The sequence below is a fragment of the Saccoglossus kowalevskii genome, chromosome 7 (assembly GCF_978046115.1).
Source record: "Saccoglossus kowalevskii chromosome 7, keSacKowa6.1, whole genome shotgun sequence".
NCBI classification, from domain to species: domain Eukaryota; kingdom Metazoa; phylum Hemichordata; class Enteropneusta; family Harrimaniidae; genus Saccoglossus; species Saccoglossus kowalevskii.
This window is the reverse complement of record NC_140647.1, coordinates 10,789,319-10,809,444: the sequence shown is the minus strand read 5'-3', so window position 1 is coordinate 10,809,444 and position 20,126 is coordinate 10,789,319. Positions and strand designations below refer to the sequence as shown.

The 20,126-nt window shown below is 34.9% G+C and overlaps 1 protein-coding gene across 2 annotated transcripts in view; it reads right to left on the bottom strand.

Moving 5' to 3' along the window:
- The window catches only part of LOC102807785 (plexin domain-containing protein 2-like), an 80,387-nt gene that overhangs the window by 18,778 nt on the left and 41,483 nt on the right, over window positions 1-20,126 (bottom strand). The gene's annotated exons all lie outside the window — the stretch shown is intronic.

The window sequence follows — 20,126 nt, the reverse complement described above, 5'->3', positions numbered from 1 at the left end:
ATCAAATATAAAATACAAAGTAGCCAAAACGTCTTTTCAGTGAAAACTAATTTTACAGTAACACTTTGAACAAGTCCAGTGTTTCTGCATACAAGAAACATCTGTTAGTGTGTAAGTTAGTATCTCATCTGGGTAAATTTGATGTAATTTAATGACAAGTATATAAGCACCATACGCTCTCCATAACATATGGAGTAAAATGGACTCCAATATGTGTTAGCACATTGATAACCATACAACACTGTGCTGCTTTAAATGTCCATAACATATGGAGTAAAATGGATTCCAATATGTGTTAGCACATTGATAACCATACAACACTGTGCTGCTTTAAATGTCCATAACATATGGAGTAACATGGATTCCAATATGTGTTAGCACATTGATAACCATACAGCACTGTGCTGCTTTAAATGTCCATAACATATGGAGTAAAATGGATTCCAATATGTGTTAGCACATTGATAACCATACAGCACTGTGCTGCTTTAAATGTCCATAACATATGGAGTAACATGGATTCCAATATGTGTTAGCACATTGATAACCATACAGCACTGTGCTACTTTAAATGTCCATAACATATGGAGTAAAATGGATTCCAATATGTGTTAGCACATTGATAACCATACAGCACTGTGCTGCTTTAAATGTCCATAACATATGGAGTAAAATGGATTCCAATATGTGTTAGCACATTGATAACCATACAACACTGTGCTGCTTTAAATGTCCATAACATATGGAGTAAAATGGATTCCAATATGTGTTAGCACATTGATAACCATATAGCACTGTGCTGCTTTAAATGTCCATAACATATGGAGTAAAATGGATTCCAATATGTGTTAGCACATTGATAACCATATAGCACTGTGCTGCTTTAAATGTCCATAACATATGGAGTAAAATGGATTCCAATATGTGTTAGCACATTGATAACCATACAACACTGTGCTGCTTTAAATGTCCATAACATATGGAGTAAAATGGATTCCAATATGTGTTAGCACATTGATAACCATACAACACTGTGCTGCTTTAAATGTCCATAACATATGGAGTAAAATGGATTCCAATATGTGTTAGCACATTGATAACCATACAGCACTGTGCTGCTTTAAATGTCCATAACATATGGAGTAAAATGGATTCCAATATGTGTTAGCACATTGATAACCATACAGCACTGTGCTGCTTTAAATGTCCATAACATATGGAGTAAAATGGATTCCAATATGTGTTAGCACATTGATAACCATACAACACTGTGCTGCTTTAAATGTCCATAACATATGGAGTAAAATGGATTCCAATATGTGTTAGCACATTGATAACCATACAACACTGTGCTGCTTTAAATGTCCATAACATATGGAGTAAAATGGATTCCAATATGTGTTAGCACATTGATAACCATACAACACTGTGCTGCTTTAAATGTCCATAACATATGGAGTAACATGGATTCCAATATGTGTTAGCACATTGATAACCATACAACACTGTGCTGCTTTAAATGTCCATAACATATGGAGTAAAATGGATTCCAATATGTGTTAGCACATTGATAACCATACAACACTGTGCTGCTTTAAATGTCCATAACATATGGAGTAAAATGGATTCCAATATGTGTTAGCACATTGATAACCATATAGCACTGTGCTGCTTTAAATGTCCATAACATATGGAGTAAAATGGATTCCAATATGTGTTAGCACATTGATAACCATACAGCACTGTGCTGCTTTAAATGTCCATAACATATGGAGTAAAATGGATTCCAATATGTGTTAGCACATTGATAACCATACAGCACTGTGCTGCTTTAAATGTCCATAACATATGGAGTAAAATGGATTCCAATATGTGTTAGCACATTGATAACCATACAGCACTGTGCTGCTTTAAATGTCCATAACATATGGAGTAAAATGGATTCCAATATGTGTTAGCACATTGATAACCATACAGCACTGTGCTGCTTTAAATGTCCATAACATATGGAGTAAAATGGATTCCAATATGTGTTAGCACATTGATAACCATACAGCACTGTGCTGCTTTAAATGTCCATAACATATGGAGTAAAATGGATTCCAATATGTGTTAGCACATTGATAACCATACAACACTGTGCTGCTTTAAATGTCCATAACATATGGAGTAAAATGGACTCCAATATGTGTTAGCACATTGATAACCATACAACACTGTGCTGCTTTAAATGTCCATAACATATGGAGTAAAATGGATTCCAATATGTGTTAGCACATTGATAACCATACAACACTGTGCTGCTTTAAATGTCCATAACATATGGAGTAACATGGATTCCAATATGTGTTAGCACATTGATAACCATACAACACTGTGCTGCTTTAAATGTCCATAACATATGGAGTAAAATGGATTCCAATATGTGTTAGCACATTGATAACCATACAACACTGTGCTGCTTTAAATGTCCATAACATATGGAGTAAAATGGATTCCAATATGTGTTAGCACATTGATAACCATACAACACTGTGCTGCTTTAAATGTCCATAACATATGGAGTAAAATGGATTCCAATATGTGTTAGCACATTGATAACCATACAACACTGTGCTGCTTTAAATGTCCATAACATATGGAGTAACATGGATTCCAATATGTGTTAGCACATTGATAACCATACAACACTGTGCTGCTTTAAATGTCCATAACATATGGAGTAAAATGGACTCCAATATGTGTTAGCACATTGATAACCATACAACACTGTGCTGCTTTAAATGTCCATAACATATGGAGTAACATGGATTCCAATATGTGTTAGCACATTGATAACCATACAACACTGTGCTGCTTTAAATGTCCATAACATATGGAGTAAAATGGATTCCAATATGTGTTAGCACATTGATAACCATATAGCACTGTGCTGCTTTAAATGTCCATAACATATGGAGTAAAATGGATTCCAATATGTGTTAGCACATTGATAACCATACAACACTGTGCTGCTTTAAATGTCCATAACATATGGAGTAAAATGGATTCCAATATGTGTTAGCACATTGATAACCATACAACACTGTGCTGCTTTAAATGTCCATAACATATGGAGTAAAATGGATTCCAATATGTGTTAGCACATTGATAACCATACAACACTGTGCTGCTTTAAATGTCCATAACATATGGAGTAACATGGATTCCAATATGTGTTAGCACATTGATAACCATACAACACTGTGCTGCTTTAAATGTCCATAACATATGGAGTAAAATGGATTCCAATATGTGTTAGCACATTGATAACCATATAGCACTGTGCTGCTTTAAATGTCCATAACATATGGAGTAAAATGGATTCCAATATGTGTTAGCACATTGATAACCATACAACACTGTGCTGCTTTAAATGTCCATAACATATGGAGTAAAATGGATTCCAATATGTGTTAGCACATTGATAACCATACAACACTGTGCTGCTTTAAATGTCCATAACATATGGAGTAACATGGATTCCAATATGTGTTAGCACATTGATAACCATACAACACTGTGCTGCTTTAAATGTCCATAACATATGGAGTAAAATGGATTCCAATATGTGTTAGCACATTGATAACCATACAACACTGTGCTGCTTTAAATGTCCATAACATATGGAGTAAAATGGATTCCAATATGTGTTAGCACATTGATAACCATATAGCACTGTGCTGCTTTAAATGTCCATAACATATGGAGTAAAATGGATTCCAATATGTGTTAGCACATTGATAACCATACAGCACTGTGCTGCTTTAAATGTCCATAACATATGGAGTAAAATGGATTCCAATATGTGTTAGCACATTGATAACCATACAGCACTGTGCTGCTTTAAATGTCCATAACATATGGAGTAAAATGGATTCCAATATGTGTTAGCACATTGATAACCATACAACACTGTGCTGCTTTAAATGTCCATAACATATGGAGTAAAATGGATTCCAATATGTGTTAGCACATTGATAACCATACAGCACTGTGCTGCTTTAAATGTCCATAACATATGGAGTAAAATGGATTCCAATATGTGTTAGCACATTGATAACCATACAGCACTGTGCTGCTTTAAATGTCCATAACATATGGAGTAACATGGATTCCAATATGTGTTAGCACATTGATAACCATACAACACTGTGCTGCTTTAAATGTCCATAACATATGGAGTAAAATGGATTCCAATATGTGTTATCACATTGATAACCATACAACACTGTGCTGCTTTAAATGTCCATAACATATGGAGTAACATGGATTCCAATATGTGTTAGCACATTGATAACCATACAGCACTGTGCTGCTTTAAATGTCCATAACATATGGAGTAAAATGGATTCCAATATGTGTTAGCACATTGATAACCATACAGCACTGTGCTGCTTTAAATGTCCATAACATATGGAGTAAAATGGATTCCAATATGTGTTAGCACATTGATAACCATACAGCACTGTGCTGCTTTAAATGTCCATAACATATGGAGTAACATGGATTCCAATATGTGTTAGCACATTGATAACCATACAACACTGTGCTGCTTTAAATGTCCATAACATATGGAGTAACATGGATTCCAATATGTGTTAGCACATTGATAACCATACAACACTGTGCTGCTTTAAATGTCCATAACATATGGAGTAACATGGATTCCAATATGTGTTAGCACATTGATAACCATACAGCACTGTGCTGCTTTAAATGTCCATAACATATGGAGTAAAATGGATTCCAATATGTGTTAGCACATTGATAACCATACAACACTGTGCTGCTTTAAATGTCCATAACATATGGAGTAAAATGGATTCCAATATGTGTTAGCACATTGATAACCATACAACACTGTGCTGCTTTAAATGTCCATAACATATGGAGTAACATGGATTCCAATATGTGTTAGCACATTGATAACCATACAACACTGTGCTGCTTTAAATGTCCATAACATATGGAGTAAAATGGATTCCAATATGTGTTAGCACATTGATAACCATACAACACTGTGCTGCTTTAAATGTCCATAACATATGGAGTAAAATGGATTCCAATATGTGTTAGCACATTGATAACCATACAGCACTGTGCTGCTTTAAATGTCCATAACATATGGAGTAAAATGGACTCCAATATGTGTTAGCACATTGATAACCATACAGCACTGTGCTGCTTTAAATGTCCATAACATATGGAGTAAAATGGATTCCAATATGTGTTAGCACATTGATAACCATACAGCACTGTGCTGCTTTAAATGTCCATAACATATGGAGTAAAATGGATTCCAATATGTGTTAGCACATTGATAACCATACAACACTGTGCTGCTTTAAATGTCCATAACATATGGAGTAAAATGGATTCCAATATGTGTTAGCACATTGATAACCATACAGCACTGTGCTGCTTTAAATGTCCATAACATATGGAGTAAAATGGATTCCAATATGTGTTAGCACATTGATAACCATACAACACTGTGCTGCTTTAAATGTCCATAACATATGGAGTAAAATGGATTCCAATATGTGTTAGCACATTGATAACCATACAGCACTGTGCTGCTTTAAATGTCCATAACATATGGAGTAAAATGGATTCCAATATGTGTTAGCACATTGATAACCATACAGCACTGTGCTGCTTTAAATGTCCATAACATATGGAGTAACATGGATTCCAATATGTGTTAGCACATTGATAACCATACAACACTGTGCTGCTTTAAATGTCCATAACATATGGAGTAAAATGGATTCCAATATGTGTTAGCACATTGATAACCATACAACACTGTGCTGCTTTAAATGTCCATAACATATGGAGTAAAATGGATTCCAATATGTGTTAGCACATTGATAACCATACAGCACTGTGCTGCTTTAAATGTCCATAACATATGGAGTAAAATGGATTCCAATATGTGTTAGCACATTGATAACCATACAACACTGTGCTGCTTTAAATGTCCATAACATATGGAGTAAAATGGATTCCAATATGTGTTAGCACATTGATAACCATACAGCACTGTGCTGCTTTAAATGTCCATAACATATGGAGTAAAATGGATTCCAATATGTGTTAGCACATTGATAACCATATAGCACTGTGCTGCTTTAAATGTCCATAACATATGGAGTAAAATGGATTCCAATATGTGTTAGCACATTGATAACCATACAACACTGTGCTGCTTTAAATGTCCATAACATATGGAGTAACATGGACTCCAATATGTGTTAGCACATTGATAACCATACAGCACTGTGCTGCTTTAAATGTCCATAACATATGGAGTAACATGGATTCCAATATGTGTTAGCACATTGATAACCATACAACACTGTGCTGCTTTAAATGTCCATAACATATGGAGTAAAATGGATTCCAATATGTGTTAGCACATTGATAACCATATAGCACTGTGCTGCTTTAAATGTCCATAACATATGGAGTAAAATGGATTCCAATATGTGTTAGCACATTGATAACCATATAGCACTGTGCTGCTTTAAATGTCCATAACATATGGAGTAAAATGGATTCCAATATGTGTTAGCACATTGATAACCATACAACACTGTGCTGCTTTAAATGTCCATAACATATGGAGTAAAATGGATTCCAATATGTGTTAGCACATTGATAACCATACAACACTGTGCTGCTTTAAATGTCCATAACATATGGAGTAACATGGATTCCAATATGTGTTAGCACATTGATAACCATACAACACTGTGCTGCTTTAAATGTCCATAACATATGGAGTAACATGGATTCCAATATGTGTTAGCACATTGATAACCATACAACACTGTGCTGCTTTAAATGTCCATAACATATGGAGTAACATGGATTCCAATATGTGTTAGCACATTGATAACCATACAACACTGTGCTGCTTTAAATGTCCATAACATATGGAGTAAAATGGATTCCAATATGTGTTAGCACATTGATAACCATACAACACTGTGCTGCTTTAAATGTCCATAACATATGGAGTAACATGGATTCCAATATGTGTTAGCACATTGATAACCATACAACACTGTGCTGCTTTAAATGTCCATAACATATGGAGTAAAATGGATTCCAATATGTGTTAGCACATTGATAACCATACAGCACTGTGCTGCTTTAAATGTCCATAACATATGGAGTAAAATGGATTCCAATATGTGTTAGCACATTGATAACCATACAACACTGTGCTGCTTTAAATGTCCATAACATATGGAGTAAAATGGATTCCAATATGTGTTAGCACATTGATAACCATACAGCACTGTGCTGCTTTAAATGTCCATAACATATGGAGTAAAATGGATTCCAATATGTGTTAGCACATTGATAACCATATAGCACTGTGCTGCTTTAAATGTCCATAACATATGGAGTAAAATGGATTCCAATATGTGTTAGCACATTGATAACCATACAACACTGTGCTGCTTTAAATGTCCATAACATATGGAGTAACATGGATTCCAATATGTGTTAGCACATTGATAACCATACAACACTGTGCTGCTTTAAATGTCCATAACATATGGAGTAAAATGGATTCCAATATGTGTTAGCACATTGATAACCATACAACACTGTGCTGCTTTAAATGTCCATAACATATGGAGTAAAATGGATTCCAATATGTGTTAGCACATTGATAACCATACAACACTGTGCTGCTTTAAATGTCCATAACATATGGAGTAAAATGGATTCCAATATGTGTTAGCACATTGATAACCATACAACACTGTGCTGCTTTAAATGTCCATAACATATGGAGTAAAATGGATTCCAATATGTGTTAGCACATTGATAACCATACAACACTGTGCTGCTTTAAATGTCCATAACATATGGAGTAAAATGGATTCCAATATGTGTTAGCACATTGATAACCATACAACACTGTGCTGCTTTAAATGTCCATAACATATGGAGTAAAATGGATTCCAATATGTGTTAGCACATTGATAACCATACAACACTGTGCTGCTTTAAATGTCCATAACATATGGAGTAAAATGGATTCCAATATGTGTTAGCACATTGATAACCATACAACACTGTGCTGCTTTAAATGTCCATAACATATGGAGTAAAATGGATTCCAATATGTGTTAGCACATTGATAACCATACAACACTGTGCTGCTTTAAATGTCCATAACATATGGAGTAAAATGGATTCCAATATGTGTTAGCACATTGATAACCATACAACACTGTGCTGCTTTAAATGTCCATAACATATGGAGTAACATGGATTCCAATATGTGTTAGCACATTGATAACCATACAGCACTGTGCTGCTTTAAATGTCCATAACATATGGAGTAAAATGGATTCCAATATGTGTTAGCACATTGATAACCATACAGCACTGTGCTGCTTTAAATGTCCATAACATATGGAGTAAAATGGATTCCAATATGTGTTAGCACATTGATAACCATACAGCACTGTGCTGCTTTAAATGTCCATAACATATGGAGTAACATGGATTCCAATATGTGTTAGCACATTGATAACCATACAGCACTGTGCTGCTTTAAATGTCCATAACATATGGAGTAAAATGGATTCCAATATGTGTTAGCACATTGATAACCATACAGCACTGTGCTGCTTTAAATGTCCATAACATATGGAGTAAAATGGATTCCAATATGTGTTAGCACATTGATAACCATACAACACTGTGCTGCTTTAAATGTCCATAACATATGGAGTAAAATGGATTCCAATATGTGTTAGCACATTGATAACCATACAACACTGTGCTGCTTTAAATGTCCATAACATATGGAGTAACATGGATTCCAATATGTGTTAGCACATTGATAACCATACAACACTGTGCTGCTTTAAATGTCCATAACATATGGAGTAAAATGGATTCCAATATGTGTTAGCACATTGATAACCATACAGCACTGTGCTGCTTTAAATGTCCATAACATATGGAGTAAAATGGATTCCAATATGTGTTAGCACATTGATAACCATACAGCACTGTGCTGCTTTAAATGTCCATAACATATGGAGTAACATGGATTCCAATATGTGTTAGCACATTGATAACCATACAGCACTGTGCTGCTTTAAATGTCCATAACATATGGAGTAACATGGATTCCAATATGTGTTAGCACATTGATAACCATACAACACTGTGCTGCTTTAAATGTCCATAACATATGGAGTAAAATGGACTCCAATATGTGTTAGCACATTGATAACCATACAACACTGTGCTGCTTTAAATGTCCATAACATATGGAGTAAAATGGATTCCAATATGTGTTAGCACATTGATAACCATACAACACTGTGCTGCTTTAAATGTCCATAACATATGGAGTAAAATGGATTCCAATATGTGTTAGCACATTGATAACCATACAGCACTGTGCTGCTTTAAATGTCCATAACATATGGAGTAAAATGGATTCCAATATGTGTTAGCACATTGATAACCATACAGCACTGTGCTGCTTTAAATGTCCATAACATATGGAGTAAAATGGATTCCAATATGTGTTAGCACATTGATAACCATACAGCACTGTGCTGCTTTAAATGTCCATAACATATGGAGTAACATGGATTCCAATATGTGTTAGCACATTGATAACCATACAACACTGTGCTGCTTTAAATGTCCATAACATATGGAGTAAAATGGATTCCAATATGTGTTAGCACATTGATAACCATACAGCACTGTGCTGCTTTAAATGTCCATAACATATGGAGTAAAATGGATTCCAATATGTGTTAGCACATTGATAACCATACAACACTGTGCTGCTTTAAATGTCCATAACATATGGAGTAAAATGGATTCCAATATGTGTTAGCACATTGATAACCATACAACACTGTGCTGCTTTAAATGTCCATAACATATGGAGTAAAATGGATTCCAATATGTGTTAGCACATTGATAACCATACAACACTGTGCTGCTTTAAATGTCCATAACATATGGAGTAAAATGGATTCCAATATGTGTTAGCACATTGATAACCATACAACACTGTGCTGCTTTAAATGTCCATAACATATGGAGTAAAATGGATTCCAATATGTGTTAGCACATTGATAACCATACAACACTGTGCTGCTTTAAATGTCCATAACATATGGAGTAACATGGATTCCAATATGTGTTAGCACATTGATAACCATACAACACTGTGCTGCTTTAAATGTCCATAACATATGGAGTAAAATGGATTCCAATATGTGTTAGCACATTGATAACCATACAGCACTGTGCTGCTTTAAATGTCCATAACATATGGAGTAAAATGGATTCCAATATGTGTTAGCACATTGATAACCATACAGCACTGTGCTGCTTTAAATGTCCATAACATATGGAGTAAAATGGATTCCAATATGTGTTAGCACATTGATAACCATACAGCACTGTGCTGCTTTAAATGTCCATAACATATGGAGTAAAATGGATTCCAATATGTGTTAGCACATTGATAACCATACAGCACTGTGCTGCTTTAAATGTCCATAACATATGGAGTAAAATGGACTCCAATATGTGTTAGCACATTGATAACCATACAATACTGTGCTGCTTTAAAATGTCCATAACATATGGAGTAAAATGGATTCCAATATGTGTTAGCACATTGATAACCATACAACACTGTGCTGCTTTAAATGTCCATAACATATGGAGTAAAATGGATTCCAATATGTGTTAGCACATTGATAACCATACAGCACTGTGCTGCTTTAAATGTCCATAACATATGGAGTAAAATGGATTCCAATATGTGTTAGCACATTGATAACCATACAGCACTGTGCTGCTTTAAATGTCCATAACATATGGAGTAAAATGGACTCCAATATGTGTTAGCACATTGATAACCATACAATACTGTGCTGCTTTAAATGTCCATAACATATGGAGTAAAATGGATTCCAATATGTGTTAGCACATTGATAACCATACAACACTGTGCTGCTTTAAATGTCCATAACATATGGAGTAACATGGATTCCAATATGTGTTAGCACATTGATAACCATACAACACTGTGCTGCTTTAAATGTCCATAACATATGGAGTAACATGGATTCCAATATGTGTTAGCACATTGATAACCATATAACACTGTGCTGCTTTAAATGTCCATAACATATGGAGTAAAATGGACTCCAATATGTGTTAGCACATTGATAACCATACAACACTGTGCTGCTTTAAATGTCCATAACATATGGAGTAAAATGGATTCCAATATGTGTTAGCACATTGATAACCATACAACACTGTGCTGCTTTAAATGTCCATAACATATGGAGTAAAATGGATTCCAATATGTGTTAGCACATTGATAACCATACAGCACTGTGCTGCTTTAAATGTCCATAACATATGGAGTAAAATGGATTCCAATATGTGTTAGCACATTGATAACCATATAGCACTGTGCTGCTTTAAATGTCCATAACATATGGAGTAACATGGATTCCAATATGTGTTAGCACATTGATAACCATACAACACTGTGCTGCTTTAAATGTCCATAACATATGGAGTAAAATGGACTCCAATATGTGTTAGCACATTGATAACCATACAACACTGTGCTGCTTTAAATGTCCATAACATATGGAGTAAAATGGATTCCAATATGTGTTAGCACATTGATAACCATACAACACTGTGCTGCTTTAAATGTCCATAACATATGGAGTAAAATGGATTCCAATATGTGTTAGCACATTGATAACCATACAGCACTGTGCTGCTTTAAATGTCCATAACATATGGAGTAAAATGGATTCCAATATGTGTTAGCACATTGATAACCATACAGCACTGTGCTGCTTTAAATGTCCATAACATATGGAGTAAAATGGATTCCAATATGTGTTAGCACATTGATAACCATATAGCACTGTGCTGCTTTAAATGTCCATAACATATGGAGTAACATGGATTCCAATATGTGTTAGCACATTGATAACCATACAACACTGTGCTGCTTTAAATGTCCATAACATATGGAGTAAAATGGACTCCAATATGTGTTAGCACATTGATAACCATACAACACTGTGCTGCTTTAAATGTCCATAACATATGGAGTAAAATGGATTCCAATATGTGTTAGCACATTGATAACCATACAACACTGTGCTGCTTTAAATGTCCATAACATATGGAGTAAAATGGATTCCAATATGTGTTAGCACATTGATAACCATACAGCACTGTGCTGCTTTAAATGTCCATAACATATGGAGTAAAATGGATTCCAATATGTGTTAGCACATTGATAACCATACAACACTGTGCTGCTTTAAATGTCCATAACATATGGAGTAAAATGGATTCCAATATGTGTTAGCACATTGATAACCATACAACACTGTGCTGCTTTAAATGTCCATAACATATGGAGTAAAATGGATTCCAATATGTGTTAGCACATTGATAACCATACAACACTGTGCTGCTTTAAATGTCCATAACATATGGAGTAAAATGGATTCCAATATGTGTTAGCACATTGATAACCATACAACACTGTGCTGCTTTAAATGTCCATAACATATGGAGTAAAATGGATTCCAATATGTGTTAGCACATTGATAACCATACAGCACTGTGCTGCTTTAAATGTCCATAACATATGGAGTAAAATGGATTCCAATATGTGTTAGCACATTGATAACCATACAGCACTGTGCTGCTTTAAATGTCCATAACATATGGAGTAAAATGGATTCCAATATGTGTTAGCACATTGATAACCATACAACACTGTGCTGCTTTAAATGTCCATAACATATGGAGTAAAATGGATTCCAATATGTGTTAGCACATTGATAACCATACAGCACTGTGCTGCTTTAAATGTCCATAACATATGGAGTAAAATGGATTCCAATATGTGTTAGCACATTGATAACCATACAGCACTGTGCTGCTTTAAATGTCCATAACATATGGAGTAAAATGGATTCCAATATGTGTTAGCACATTGATAACCATACAACACTGTGCTGCTTTAAATGTCCATAACATATGGAGTAAAATGGATTCCAATATGTGTTAGCACATTGATAACCATACAGCACTGTGCTGCTTTAAATGTCCATAACATATGGAGTAAAATGGATTCCAATATGTGTTAGCACATTGATAACCATACAGCACTGTGCTGCTTTAAATGTCCATAACATATGGAGTAAAATGGATTCCAATATGTGTTAGCACATTGATAACCATACAACACTGTGCTGCTTTAAATGTCCATAACATATGGAGTAAAATGGATTCCAATATGTGTTAGCACATTGATAACCATATAGCACTGTGCTGCTTTAAATGTCCATAACATATGGAGTAACATGGACTCCAATATGTGTTAGCACATTGATAACCATACAACACTGTGCTGCTTTAAATGTCCATAACATATGGAGTAAAATGGATTCCAATATGTGTTAGCACATTGATAACCATACAACACTGTGCTGCTTTAAATGTCCATAACATATGGAGTAACATGGATTCCAATATGTGTTAGCACATTGATAACCATACAACACTGTGCTGCTTTAAATGTCCATAACATATGGAGTAAAATGGATTCCAATATGTGTTAGCACATTGATAACCATACAGCACTGTGCTGCTTTAAATGTCCATAACATATGGAGTAAAATGGATTCCAATATGTGTTAGCACATTGATAACCATACAGCACTGTGCTGCTTTAAATGTCCATAACATATGGAGTAAAATGGATTCCAATATGTGTTAGCACATTGATAACCATACAACACTGTGCTGCTTTAAATGTCCATAACATATGGAGTAAAATGGATTCCAATATGTGTTAGCACATTGATAACCATACAACACTGTGCTGCTTTAAATGTCCATAACATATGGAGTAAAATGGATTCCAATATGTGTTAGCACATTGATAACCATACAGCACTGTGCTGCTTTAAATGTCCATAACATATGGAGTAAAATGGATTCCAATATGTGTTAGCACATTGATAACCATATAGCACTGTGCTGCTTTAAATGTCCATAACATATGGAGTAAAATGGATTCCAATATGTGTTAGCACATTGATAACCATATAGCACTGTGCTGCTTTAAATGTCCATAACATATGGAGTAAAATGGACTCCAATATGTGTTAGCACATTGATAACCATACAGCACTGTGCTGCTTTAAATGTCCATAACATATGGAGTAAATGGATTCCAATATGTGTTAGCACATTGATAACCATACAACACTGTGCTGCTTTAAATGTCCATAACATATGGAGTAAAATGGATTCCAATATGTGTTAGCACATTGATAACCATATAGCACTGTGCTGCTTTAAATGTCCATAACATATGGAGTAAAATGGATTCCAATATGTGTTAGCACATTGATAACCATACAACACTGTGCTGCTTTAAATGTCCATAACATATGGAGTAAAATGGATTCCAATATGTGTTAGCACATTGATAACCATACAACACTGTGCTGCTTTAAATGTCCATAACATATGGAGTAAAATGGATTCCAATATGTGTTAGCACATTGATAACCATACAGCACTGTGCTGCTTTAAATGTCCATAACATATGGAGTAAAATGGATTCCAATATGTGTTAGCACATTGATAACCATACAACACTGTGCTGCTTTAAATGTCCATAACATATGGAGTAAAATGGATTCCAATATGTGTTAGCACATTGATAACCATACAACACTGTGCTGCTTTAAATGTCCATAACATATGGAGTAAAATGGATTCCAATATGTGTTAGCACATTGATAACCATACAACACTGTGCTGCTTTAAATGTCCATAACATATGGAGTAAAATGGATTCCAATATGTGTTAGCACATTGATAACCATACAGCACTGTGCTGCTTTAAATGTCCATAACATATGGAGTAAAATGGATTCCAATATGTGTTAGCACATTGATAACCATACAACACTGTGCTGCTTTAAATGTCCATAACATATGGAGTAAAATGGATTCCAATATGTGTTAGCACATTGATAACCATACAACACTGTGCTGCTTTAAATGTCCATAACATATGGAGTAAAATGGATTCCAATATGTGTTAGCACATTGATAACCATACAGCACTGTGCTGCTTTAAATGTCCATAACATATGGAGTAAAATGGATTCCAATATGTGTTAGCACATTGATAACCATACAACACTGTGCTGCTTTAAATGTCCATAACATATGGAGTAAAATGGATTCCAATATGTGTTAGCACATTGATAACCATACAACACTGTGCTGCTTTAAATGTCCATAACATATGGAGTAAAATGGATTCCAATATGTGTTAGCACATTGATAACCATACAACACTGTGCTGCTTTAAATGTCCATAACATATGGAGTAAAATGGATTCCAATATGTGTTAGCACATTGATAACCATATAGCACTGTGCTGCTTTAAATGTCCATAACATATGGAGTAAAATGGATTCCAATATGTGTTAGCACATTGATAACCATACAACACTGTGCTGCTTTAAATGTCCATAACATATGGAGTAAAATGGATTCCAATATGTGTTAGCACATTGATAACCATACAACACTGTGCTGCTTTAAATGTCCATAACATATGGAGTAACATGGATTCCAATATGTGTTAGCACATTGATAACCATACAGCACTGTGCTGCTTTAAATGTCCATAACATATGGAGTAAAATGGATTCCAATATGTGTTAGCACATTGATAACCATACAGCACTGTGCTGCTTTAAATGTCCATAACATATGGAGTAAAATGGATTCCAATATGTGTTAGCACATTGATAACCATACAGCACTGTGCTGCTTTAAATGTCCATAACATATGGAGTAAAATGGATTCCAATATGTGTTAGCACATTGATAACCATACAGCACTGTGCTGCTTTAAATGTCCATAACATATGGAGTAAAATGGATTCCAATATGTGTTAGCACATTGATAACCATACAACACTGTGCTGCTTTAAATGTCCATAACATATGGAGTAAAATGGATTCCAATATGTGTTAGCACATTGATAACCATACAGCACTGTGCTGCTTTAAATGTCCATAACATATGGAGTAAAATGGATTCCAATATGTGTTAGCACATTGATAACCATACAGCACTGTGCTGCTTTAAATGTCCATAACATATGGAGTAAAATGGATTCCAATATGTGTTAGCACATTGATAACCATACAACACTGTGCTGCTTTAAATGTCCATAACATATGGAGTAAAATGGATTCCAATATGTGTTAGCACATTGATAACCATACAGCACTGTGCTGCTTTAAATGTCCATAACATATGGAGTAACATGGATTCCAATATGTGTTAGCACATTGATAACCATACAGCACTGTGCTGCTTTAAATGTCCATAACATATGGAGTAAAATGGATTCCAATATGTGTTAGCACATTGATAACCATACAACACTGTGCTGCTTTAAATGTCCATAACATATGGAGTAAAATGGATTCCAATATGTGTTAGCACATTGATAACCATACAGCACTGTGCTGCTTTAAATGTCCATAACATATGGAGTAAAATGGATTCCAATATGTGTTAGCACATTGATAACCATACAACACTGTGCTGCTTTAAATGTCCATAACATATGGAGTAAAATGGATTCCAATATGTGTTAGCACATTGATAACCATACAGCACTGTGCTGCTTTAAATGTCCATAACATATGGAGTAAAATGGATTCCAATATGTGTTAGCACATTGATAACCATACAACACTGTGCTGCTTTAAATGTCCATAACATATGGAGTAACATGGACTCCAATATGTGTTAGCACATTGATAACCATACAACACTGTGCTGCTTTAAATGTCCATAACATATGGAGTAAAATGGATTCCAATATGTGTTAGCACATTGATAACCATACAGCACTGTGCTGCTTTAAATGTCCATAACATATGGAGTAAAATGGATTCCAATATGTGTTAGCACATTGATAACCATACAGCACTGTGCTGCTTTAAATGTCCATAACATATGGAGTAAAATGGATTCCAATATGTGTTAGCACATTGATAACCATATAGCACTGTGCTGCTTTAAATGTCCATAACATATGGAGTAAAATGGATTCCAATATGTGTTAGCACATTGATAACCATACAGCACTGTGCTGCTTTAAATGTCCATAACATATGGAGTAAAATGGATTCCAATATGTGTTAGCACATTGATAACCATACAACACTGTGCTGCTTTAAATGTCCATAACATATGGAGTAACATGGATTCCAATATGTGTTAGCACATTGATAACCATACAACACTGTGCTGCTTTAAATGTCCATAACATATGGAGTAACATGGATTCCAATATGTGTTAGCACATTGATAACCATACAGCACTGTGCTGCTTTAAATGTCCATAACATATGGAGTAAAATGGATTCCAATATGTGTTAGCACATTGATAACCATACAACACTGTGCTGCTTTAAATGTCCATAACATATGGAGTAAAATGGATTCCAATATGTGTTAGCACATTGATAACCATACAACACTGTGCTGCTTTAAATGTCCATAACATATGGAGTAAAATGGATTCCAATATGTGTTAGCACATTGATAACCATACAACACTGTGCTGCTTTAAATGTCCATAACATATGGAGTAAAATGGATTCCAATATGTGTTAGCACATTGATAACCATACAACACTGTGCTGCTTTAAATGTCCATAACATATGGAGTAACATGGATTCCAATATGTGTTAGCACATTGATAACCATACAACACTGTGCTGCTTTAAATGTCCATAACATATGGAGTAAAATGGATTCCAATATGTGTTAGCACATTGATAACCATACAACACTGTGCTGCTTTAAATGTCCATAACATATGGAGTAAAATGGATTCCAATATGTGTTAGCACATTGATAACCATACAGCACTGTGCTGCTTTAAATGTCCATAACATATGGAGTAAAATGGATTCCAATATGTGTTAGCACATTGATAACCATACAGCACTGTGCTGCTTTAAATGTCCATAACATATGGAGTAAAATGGATTCCAATATGTGTTAGCACATTGATAACCATACAATACTGTGCTGCTTTAAATGTCCATAACATATGGAGTAAAATGGATTCCAATATGTGTTAGCACATTGATAACCATACAACACTGTGCTGCTTTAAATGTCCATAACATATGGAGTAACATGGATTCCAATATGTGTTAGCACATTGATAACCATACAGCACTGTGCTGCTTTAAATGTCCATAACATATGGAGTAAAATGGATTCCAATATGTGTTAGCACATTGATAACCATACAACACTGTGCTGCTTTAAATGTCCATAACATATGGAGTAAAATGGATTCCAATATGTGTTAGCACATTGATAACCATATAGCACTGTGCTGCTTTAAATGTCCATAACATATGGAGTAAAATGGATTCCAATATGTGTTAGCACATTGATAACCATACAGCACTGTGCTGCTTTAAATGTCCATAACATATGGAGTAAAATGGATTCCAATATGTGTTAGCACATTGATAACCATATAGCACTGTGCTGCTTTAAATGTCCATAACATATGGAGTAAAATGGATTCCAATATGTGTTAGCACATTGATAACCATACAGCACTGTGCTGCTTTAAATGTCCATAACATATGGAGTAAAATGGATTCCAATATGTGTTAGCACATTGATAACCATACAACACTGTGCTGCTTTAAATGTCCATAACATATGGAGTAAAATGGATTCCAATATGTGTTAGCACATTGATAACCATACAACACTGTGCTGCTTTAAATGTCCATAACATATGGAGTAACATGGATTCCAATATGTGTTAGCACATTGATAACCATACAACACTGTGCTGCTTTAAATGTCCATAACATATGGAGTAAAATGGATTCCAATATGTGTTAGCACATTGATAACCATATAGCACTGTGCTGCTTTAAATGTCCATAACATATGGAGTAAAATGGATTCCAATATGTGTTAGCACATTGATAACCATACAACACTGTGCTGCTTTAAATGTCCATAACATATGGAGTAAAATGGATTCCAATATGTGTTAGCACATTGATAACCATACAACACTGTGCTGCTTTAAATGTCCATAACATATGGAGTAAAATGGATTCCAATATGTGTTAGCACATTGATAACCATACAGCACTGTGCTGCTTTAAATGTCCATAACATATGGAGTAAAATGGATTCCAATATGTGTTAGCACATTGATAACCATACAGCACTGTGCTGCTTTAAATGTCCATAACATATGGAGTAAAATGGATTCCAATATGTGTTAGCACATTGATAACCATACAGCACTGTGCTGCTTTAAATGTCCATAACATATGGAGTAAAATGGATTCCAATATGTGTTAGCACATTGATAACCATACAACACTGTGCTGCTTTAAATGTCCATAACATATGGAGTAAAATGGATTCCAATATGTGTTAGCACATTGATAACCATACAGCACTGTGCTGCTTTAAATGTCCATAACATATGGAGTAAAATGGATTCCAATATGTGTTAGCACATTGATAACCATACAGCACTGTGCTGCTTTAAATGTCCATAACATATGGAGTAAAATGGATTCCAATATGTGTTAGCACATTGATAACCATACAACACTGTGCTGCTTTAAATGTCCATAACATATGGAGTAAAATGGATTCCAATATGTGTTAGCACATTGATAACCATACAACACTGTGCTGCTTTAAATGTCCATAACATATGGAGTAAACTGGACTCCAATATGTGTTAGCACATTGATAACCATACAGCACTGTGCTGCTTTAAATGTCCATAACATATGGAGTAAAATGGATTCCAATATGTGTTAGCACATTGATAACCATACAACACTGTGCTGCTTTAAATGTCCATAACATATGGAGTAACATGGATTCCAATATGTGTT